Genomic DNA, 7,687 nt, shown 5'->3' with positions numbered 1-7,687 from the left:
ACTTTGTGGATTAAGGTAACTTTCTTTTCTTCTTATCGCCTGCGTACGTAGTTTGACATTGCTACTTGTTTTTAGCTTTTCTGTGATTTATCATCTTTTTTTTTTATTTTTTAAATTCTTGTATTTGCTCTAGTTTTGCTGCATGATTGTTTGTTTATTTTGTGTTTTTTGTTGTTAGTTTTGTGTTATATATTTTTCCAAAGTTAGATTTCAAATCCTTAGATTTATAATTAGGGCTTATTGGATTTACTGGTATTTTTAGTCTAATCTAACTGTTCATCAGACCCTGATATTGCCTTTTGTGCTTGTAATTTTAGATATTAGAACTAAAGAATAATTTCTATATAACGTTAAACAACAGTAGTGCAGTATGTTTCTATTCTACCTTTTGCAAATTAATACTATTGTTCCTTGTTAAATAACAGAAGCATTCCATTGTATTGTGAAACCTCTAGTTTTTCTTGATGATATGAATTAACTATGGAATATTATTTTCTTTTTCTCATATATATGTATTTGGTGATGCATTTATATTGCAAACAATTGAGATTCTTTTCAGCAAAAGGATATTCTTAGATATGGAGGTTAGTTCATTTAATTCCTTCTTACTCTTGAGCCTGTGTAGCGATGCTATTAGGTTTTTTTTGTTCTATCCGGTTATTAGCAACAATATTTTATTTCTCTTTTGTTGAAATAAATTCTGATTCTTGCTTTATGGTGACATTATTAAAAATTTATCTTTCCATATCATAATTCAAAGAGATCAGATAATGTGCTTTGACATATATGGCTTTGAGGGTCGTATAAGTGATTTCCTTACCGGCCTGACTTTGGTTTACAAGTGCATACTTTGGCTTTCTGTTTCGGTGTTTTGGATTCTTTGACGATTGAATTGAAAGCATCAAAGGACTTCTCTAAGTTATATGTAAGCATTGCAATACTTTGGCTTCATCTAAGCTTGAACCAGCCCTTTGTTGTATATTGTTTCTTCCAACCCTCTATTGTATATTGTTTCTTCTTCTTTTCTGATTTTTTTCTTTTGCTTAATGAGAGGTGATGATGATTTGGCATTCTTTTCTCACCAGGATGATTTTTGTTTTAGAAATAATAATACTTTGTGAGTGTGTCTGTGTGTTTTTTTTATGTATTAAATTACATAATGAATCAATGTTTATGTATTAAATTTAAATTCATTAATTTTTATATTTAGTTTTAAAGTTAAAATTTTAATAGAAAATTTAACTTAATTAATATTTTTATTTATTCTTAAAAGTATATAGTTTAAGGTTCAAATTTCAAAAATTAAACATAATATAATATTTATCATAGAAATAAATATTATTTAATTAAAATAATTTTTTAAAGGTCATGTTCTTTAGCGGCGTTTGTGAGAAAAGCGCAACTAAAGGTCTATTTTATAATGGCATTTGTGGCAAAAGCGTCGCTAAAGGTCTGTTCTATAGCGGCGTTTGTGGGAAAAGTACCGCTAAAGGTCATGTTCTTTAGCGACGTTTGTGAGAAAGCGCCGCTAAAGGTCATGTTCTTTAGCGGAGTTTGTGGGAAAAGAGCCTCTAAAGGTTATGTTCTATAGCGGCGTTTTTCATAAACCCTACAAAATGTTAGTGGCTTGTCTTTAGCTGCATTTTTTGATGCGCTTGTAAAAGCGCCGCAAATAGTTAGCGACACTTATAAGCCGCTATAGGCCCAAAAAAACGCCGCTAAAAACATGTTTTGATGTAGTGGAAGTTAAAAGAGCTAAAAATTCAATTACAAGATATCACATTTGTTGCTAGAGCAACTGCAATTTATAGCAGTCAATTGGATAATCAATATACATTTAATTACAAGTACTTCATGCCTATTAATCATTATATAATCAACTCCAAGTCTTATACAAATTTACGAAATCTTATTTGTTAAACCGAGGTCGATTTGGACCAAAATGTAAAGAATACAAAGTTTTGAGTCGATGATGAAGTAATTGTGCAAAAATTGAAGTAGGTGTAATTTTAGGTTTTTGGATATGTAATTAATTGGTGGAATTAGGTTTTTCATAAAAGAAATAATAAAGGAATAAGACGATGAATATAGTGAGACATAATTAATTATTATATCTGATCTGATTTATGGGTGAGAGAATAATAAAAGCCGAAGCCGAGCATAATGTAGTTATTGTTTTAATAATAATAATAATGAGGCCCCAAGTGATTACATCCAAACAGAGAAACTAATCTCCTAATGATCAATGAGAGAAAAATATCAGAGATTTTACAGTGTAATATTTGCGTCTTATTTCAAGAAACATAATTACCCAATTAATTTTGTCTTGTATATTCACCATCTCAAAATTATTTTAGATTGTAAAAGCCAGTATTAGCAAGTTCATCCCCAGCCATGGCAGCAGTACAGTTAGAAGAGCACCATGGATCATCAGTGATAAACTGCATCCATGAATCATCTTTATCTTCTTCCTCTTCCATGCATGAAGATGAGGAGGCGCCTATGGGGACTTCTCCATACATCGTTTCCGAATCATTCATAATTACACCTTGCGAGCAGTACTGATCCATTACCGTTAAACTACTCTGCCCTTGCTCTTCTGTTTCCGATCCCGTCATGCCATTTTTCTTGAACACCCGACATAGCGCATAAGAATCCTGCCAATAACCACTTCTCTTTACTTCCTATTTATATCATTTAGGTTAAATTTTGCTGTTAGTCACTCTACTTTTATAAAATTTGAGATTTAGTCCCTATACTTTAATAGTCAAAATTTCATTCCTCTTACTTTTTCGGTTTAAGAATCCTAGTTCAATCATTACCATAATTGGTAATTCCAATTAAAATTTGTCAATGTAACATGTTTGTTTTTCGTCCACATCACATGAGGATGGTCTAGTCAACATGTCAAATTGACAAATTTTGATGAAAAATACTTACAATTTCAATTATTGGACTGGATTTTTAAATCAAGAAAGTAAGATGACTTAGTTTTTTTTTTTAAACTTTTAAAGTATAGTGACTAAATCTCAAATTTTATTAAAGCGCAGAGACTAATGGTATATTTTAACCTATAATTTAATTGCATGACATAAAACATAATACGACATGAAATGAACATGACACTAAGAAGTGCACGTGTTTAAATCCATATAACCCATATTACAAACTTGTCAAAAGTTACATACAATCAGATTTTTCTATAACAACATTTTATTGTAATAGTCAAGTTTATTATAAAATTTATTTCTGTTTATATTTTATTTTTATCTTCTATAACAACTTTTTATCTATAACAATAGCAACAATAAACTATAAACTATAAAGTATATTATTTATTAAATTAGTTTTTTTATAACAACATCTTGTCTCAAATTTTAGTAAAAGTAATTTTATTCCTAAGTGAAATAAAAATCATAAGTGGAAATATTTAAATTTTGCATAAAAAAATTATTAACCATTTTTAATTAAATGAAAATAATATTTAATAAAAAGAATTACATTGAATCTCACTAATAATCAATATTATTAATTTTTTTTAATTTGAAAATAAAAAATGATTTAAATCTCGAAAAATTTTAACACGAAAAAACACACAAATACAGGATAAACATCCATTGAAACTGTTGATGGAGAGGCATTAAAATATTGGCTACCAATTTTAATGATAAAAAGGTAACCCATTTTCTTCATAAATCTTTACCCATAACGAGGAATTAAACAAAACATAGCAAAGGGCCTTGGACTGAAGATAATATCAACATAATGAATAAATAAATAAAGCAGCAAATTCATTGGCTTATAAGTAAAGTTTTATGTGCACCTGCTAAAAGCTTAGACTTAAAAAAGTGAAAAAATTTAGGTAAAAATATAATTTTAAAAAATAAATTTAGGTAAAAGAAATAAAATCTGTTTAAAAAACAGGCTAAGTCTTAAGTAAGAATTTTTTGCTTAGGCTTAATTTGAATTTGTAAAAAATAACTTCCTATTTGTTGTTGTTTTTCTATTATTTTTTTTATTGTTTTCCTACTGTTTTAATGTTATTTTCTTATTATGTTACTACTATTTTATTGTTATTGTTTGGACATTATATAACTCTTGTTTTATTGTTAATTTTGCTACTAATTTAGAGGCATTTACTTGTTAAATTGCACCTATATTGGTGTTATTTAAATATCAAGACTTTTTTTTAAAAATTTATTTTCAATTTGTTGGGAAATATTTATTTTAATATTTTTAGTGTTTTTGATGAATTATATTTTTAATTTTTTTATATAAATAAATAAAATAAAAAATTTTAATATGGACAGGCCAAATTAAGATTTGACATTTTTATCTGGATCAAACTTGAGTAAAAGTTTAAGCCTATTTTTCAGACTGAACTTATTAACCGTATTTAGATTTTTGTTAGGATCTGACCTAACTCATGAACAACTCTACTTATAAAGGTGTCTGAATATATATGTTTGGAATATAACTTTTAATGGTGTTGGGATGTAGTTACAAGTTAGAATAATTTTGGACACTACCATATTATACAATACAAATACACTGTAAAAAAAATTAAAATACACACACAATATACATTAGAAATATGGCATACCACTGTTTAGATGATTTTTTTCTTTAATCTTAACAATGTATGGAAAAGTTTTAGGGATAATGTTTTATTTAAATCTTTCAACTTAAAAAAACCTTTATTTAATTTTTAATCTTTTTTAACTCTTATATTGTGCTATTTGTTAAATCATTTTAAAATGGATAAAAAAGTTAATTTTTGTTAACTTTGCTGATGTGGCATACACATGAATTGCTACATGAGTGCCACATCAATAATTAATATTTTTTTAATTTTAAAAATTAAAAAAAAAACTATAAAATTATTTCATTTATTTTAAAGTGATTTGACAAATAATATAAGTTTAAGAACTAAAATAGGCGAAAAATTAAATAGAAAACTAAAATGACTATTTTTTTTGTAATGTTCATTATTTCAAAATTTTATTAGTGGTGATTAAAAAAAAAGGTAGTGAATTTAAAAAAAAAGTAAAAGATATTAATCTCTTCATAATTACATACCTTTGTTTTGTAATTTTTTTTTATAAATTACTTAATAAGTTGATATATTTTACCTTGTAACAATAAACTCAATTAAAAAAATTAAATTATTATATAATAATTTTTATTTTGAATTTAAGTTTTTTTTAAATTTTGTTAATAAAATCAATACCGTTAACTTGGAACATTAAGTTCAATCAAAGACTTATAAGAAATGCATTAAACTTAAATAATATGGATTATCAACATGAAAAATTTTATATAATTTAAACATCATTAAAATATATGAAGAAAAGAGATATAAAGTAAATATTATATCAAATTATAGTAATTAAACCTTGAAATGTTGAGAGAGGAGAATGGTTTTGTCTTATTAGAAAAGGCAAAGTAAGACAAAACATTTCCTACTTTAGAGATCTGCAAGTAAGGAATATGTCACCTTTGTATCGATTTTTTTATAATAAAAAATCATGATAAAGTAAAAGTGTGCCTAAATGCCCTAACTTTGCATGCAAGTCATGCATTGCCTACGTCTCTATATTTCAGAAGATTCAGCAATTTAGGGAAGAAAACTAAAGCAAGTAATTGATTTTCATGATGTTAGGTCTAAATCCTAAAGAATTGTCAACACTCCTGGTGGATTTTTTTTTTAAAAATTAAATTGGTGGTTGAATCGGTCAGATCATCGGTTTATTAATTAATTTAATTGGTTTAATTAAAAAAATTAAGAAATTTGATTTAATTAGTTCAATCGACTTTTTACTCAATTCAATCCGTTCGTGTCGATTCTCAGATCAACTAATTCAAAGCCCTTCTCCGAATCGTTTTTCGATTCAATCGATTTGACCGACCGATCCAATCCAATTCAAACAACATTAAATTTTTTGTGTTTATTGAAACATAGCAACAAAAAAAAAAGATAAAAGACGAAAAGTAGGATTCATGCCGGAGGCAAAACAACATTGGAGCCAAAGGGGTGCCTCGAACGTTTGAAAAATTTTAATTAAACCTCAAAATTTTTAAATTTTTTATTAAGTCCCTCAAAAGTTTTAAAAACTCAATTAGACCCCTAAAATTTTAAAAAAAATCTAAATAGGCCATCAAAACTCAGCGGCACGTTCCGCCGCTGCCGGAGCTTGGAGCATGGATTTCTATTCTTCTCTTCACTATTGTTTACCGTGAGTAATTGAAAACCTAGGATGAGATTGAAAATGCTATGATGAATGCAGTTGAAATCCTGATTAATTGGTGAATAATAATCTCATACTAAAGCAAGCAACTGACGAGTTCAACCATTCGTTTTTTGTCCTGTTACGCTTGTTATCTTTATCATGGAATGTTAAGTTTATGATGCAGCAACTACCTGAATCCCACAGGTGCCCTCGCATTCATTATCGTCGAGCCGGTATTCATGCATTACCCAATCGGTCCTGGTTCCTTGAGGGGCACGGCCTAGGTAGTAAACCAATGTCTTCTTCATTCCAATGGCTCGATTCTGGCAACTAACCCTCCTATCCTTCCCTGTAGATTTCCAATATCCCGCCCTTGTCGCCCTGTTCGTCCTGAACCCATTCGGGTATTTTCGATCACGGGGTCCAAAGAAGTACCACTCCGGATCTCTACTTGGAAAAATGATTTTTCTGTGAAAATAATACATAAGAATCAAGGCAAGTGGTAGAGAAATAAACATAGAAATGAGACGTAGAAATGAGAAAGAGACCTGCTAACTCCCATGGTTCACATTTGTAGAGATCAACTTCGGGGATGATGTCGAGTTCGATTTCTTGCCTATTTATTTTCCTTTTGAGATAGTAATTCACCAGCTCTTCATCAGTGGGATGGAACCTAAAACCAGGAGGTAATCCCAATGGTGCCATTTCTTTTTACACTCCCCACTAGTTACGCTTATCATGATTGCTATATAAAGTATTCAAAGTCGCCTCTCTTTGGGTTATTTTATTTTTCACTTTTTTTCTTTAATAGATTCTTGGACAAACGTTCCTCACAAGCCGTTCCTTTTCAATATTTTCAGATTTGCAATAACCATTTTCTCTCAACCATTTGCGTCCAAGACTAACACTGTTTTCAAGTTTTTTTTAGGACAACATCTTCCATTCAAGGGACTAAGAACAACTGTGTTCGCTCAATCCACGGTAGGATAGCTAGCACCTCATTTCTACCGTTAAAAACTAGCGTATCAATCAATTACACATTGTATGTCACATGTACCTCATTCTGACATATATGAACTAATTTTTAACAGTAAAAGTGGACGCAATTTTCAATAGAACAAACAGTTGCTCTTTGTTCGGGGACTAATTTGCCCATTTTCAGTAGAAGGGACAATGCAATTTGACTCTTGTACAAAGGTCTCTATGGTACTTTTACAATTTAAAAACATTTATACTTTAAATTAGGGATGCTATTGATCTACACTTATTATGAAACCCCTAATCGAGTTGGTATCAATTGAAAATTGGGTGCCAACTTAGTCAAGAAAATACGAAAATATGTTCACTTTACAAAGTGAACTGTATGATTTCCGAGACTTATCATTTTATATATTTCATGTAGAAAATATATATAGATATAAAAAAGATTCAACCCATGCCTTAGTTTTCCATATTTG

The 7,687-nt window shown here is 28.9% G+C and overlaps 1 pseudogene; it reads right to left on the bottom strand.

The window, feature by feature from the left end:
* Positions 1–2,034: 2,034 nt before the first annotated feature.
* LOC107926639 (NAC domain-containing protein 86-like) lies at positions 2,035–7,098 on the bottom strand (annotated as a pseudogene).
* Positions 7,099–7,687: the final 589 nt, after the last annotated feature.

Source organism: Gossypium hirsutum, chromosome A07 (assembly GCF_007990345.1).
Source record: "Gossypium hirsutum isolate 1008001.06 chromosome A07, Gossypium_hirsutum_v2.1, whole genome shotgun sequence".
NCBI classification, from domain to species: domain Eukaryota; kingdom Viridiplantae; phylum Streptophyta; class Magnoliopsida; order Malvales; family Malvaceae; genus Gossypium; species Gossypium hirsutum.
Note: the sequence above shows the minus strand (reverse complement) of the source record. Positions and strands in the feature narration are given on the sequence as shown.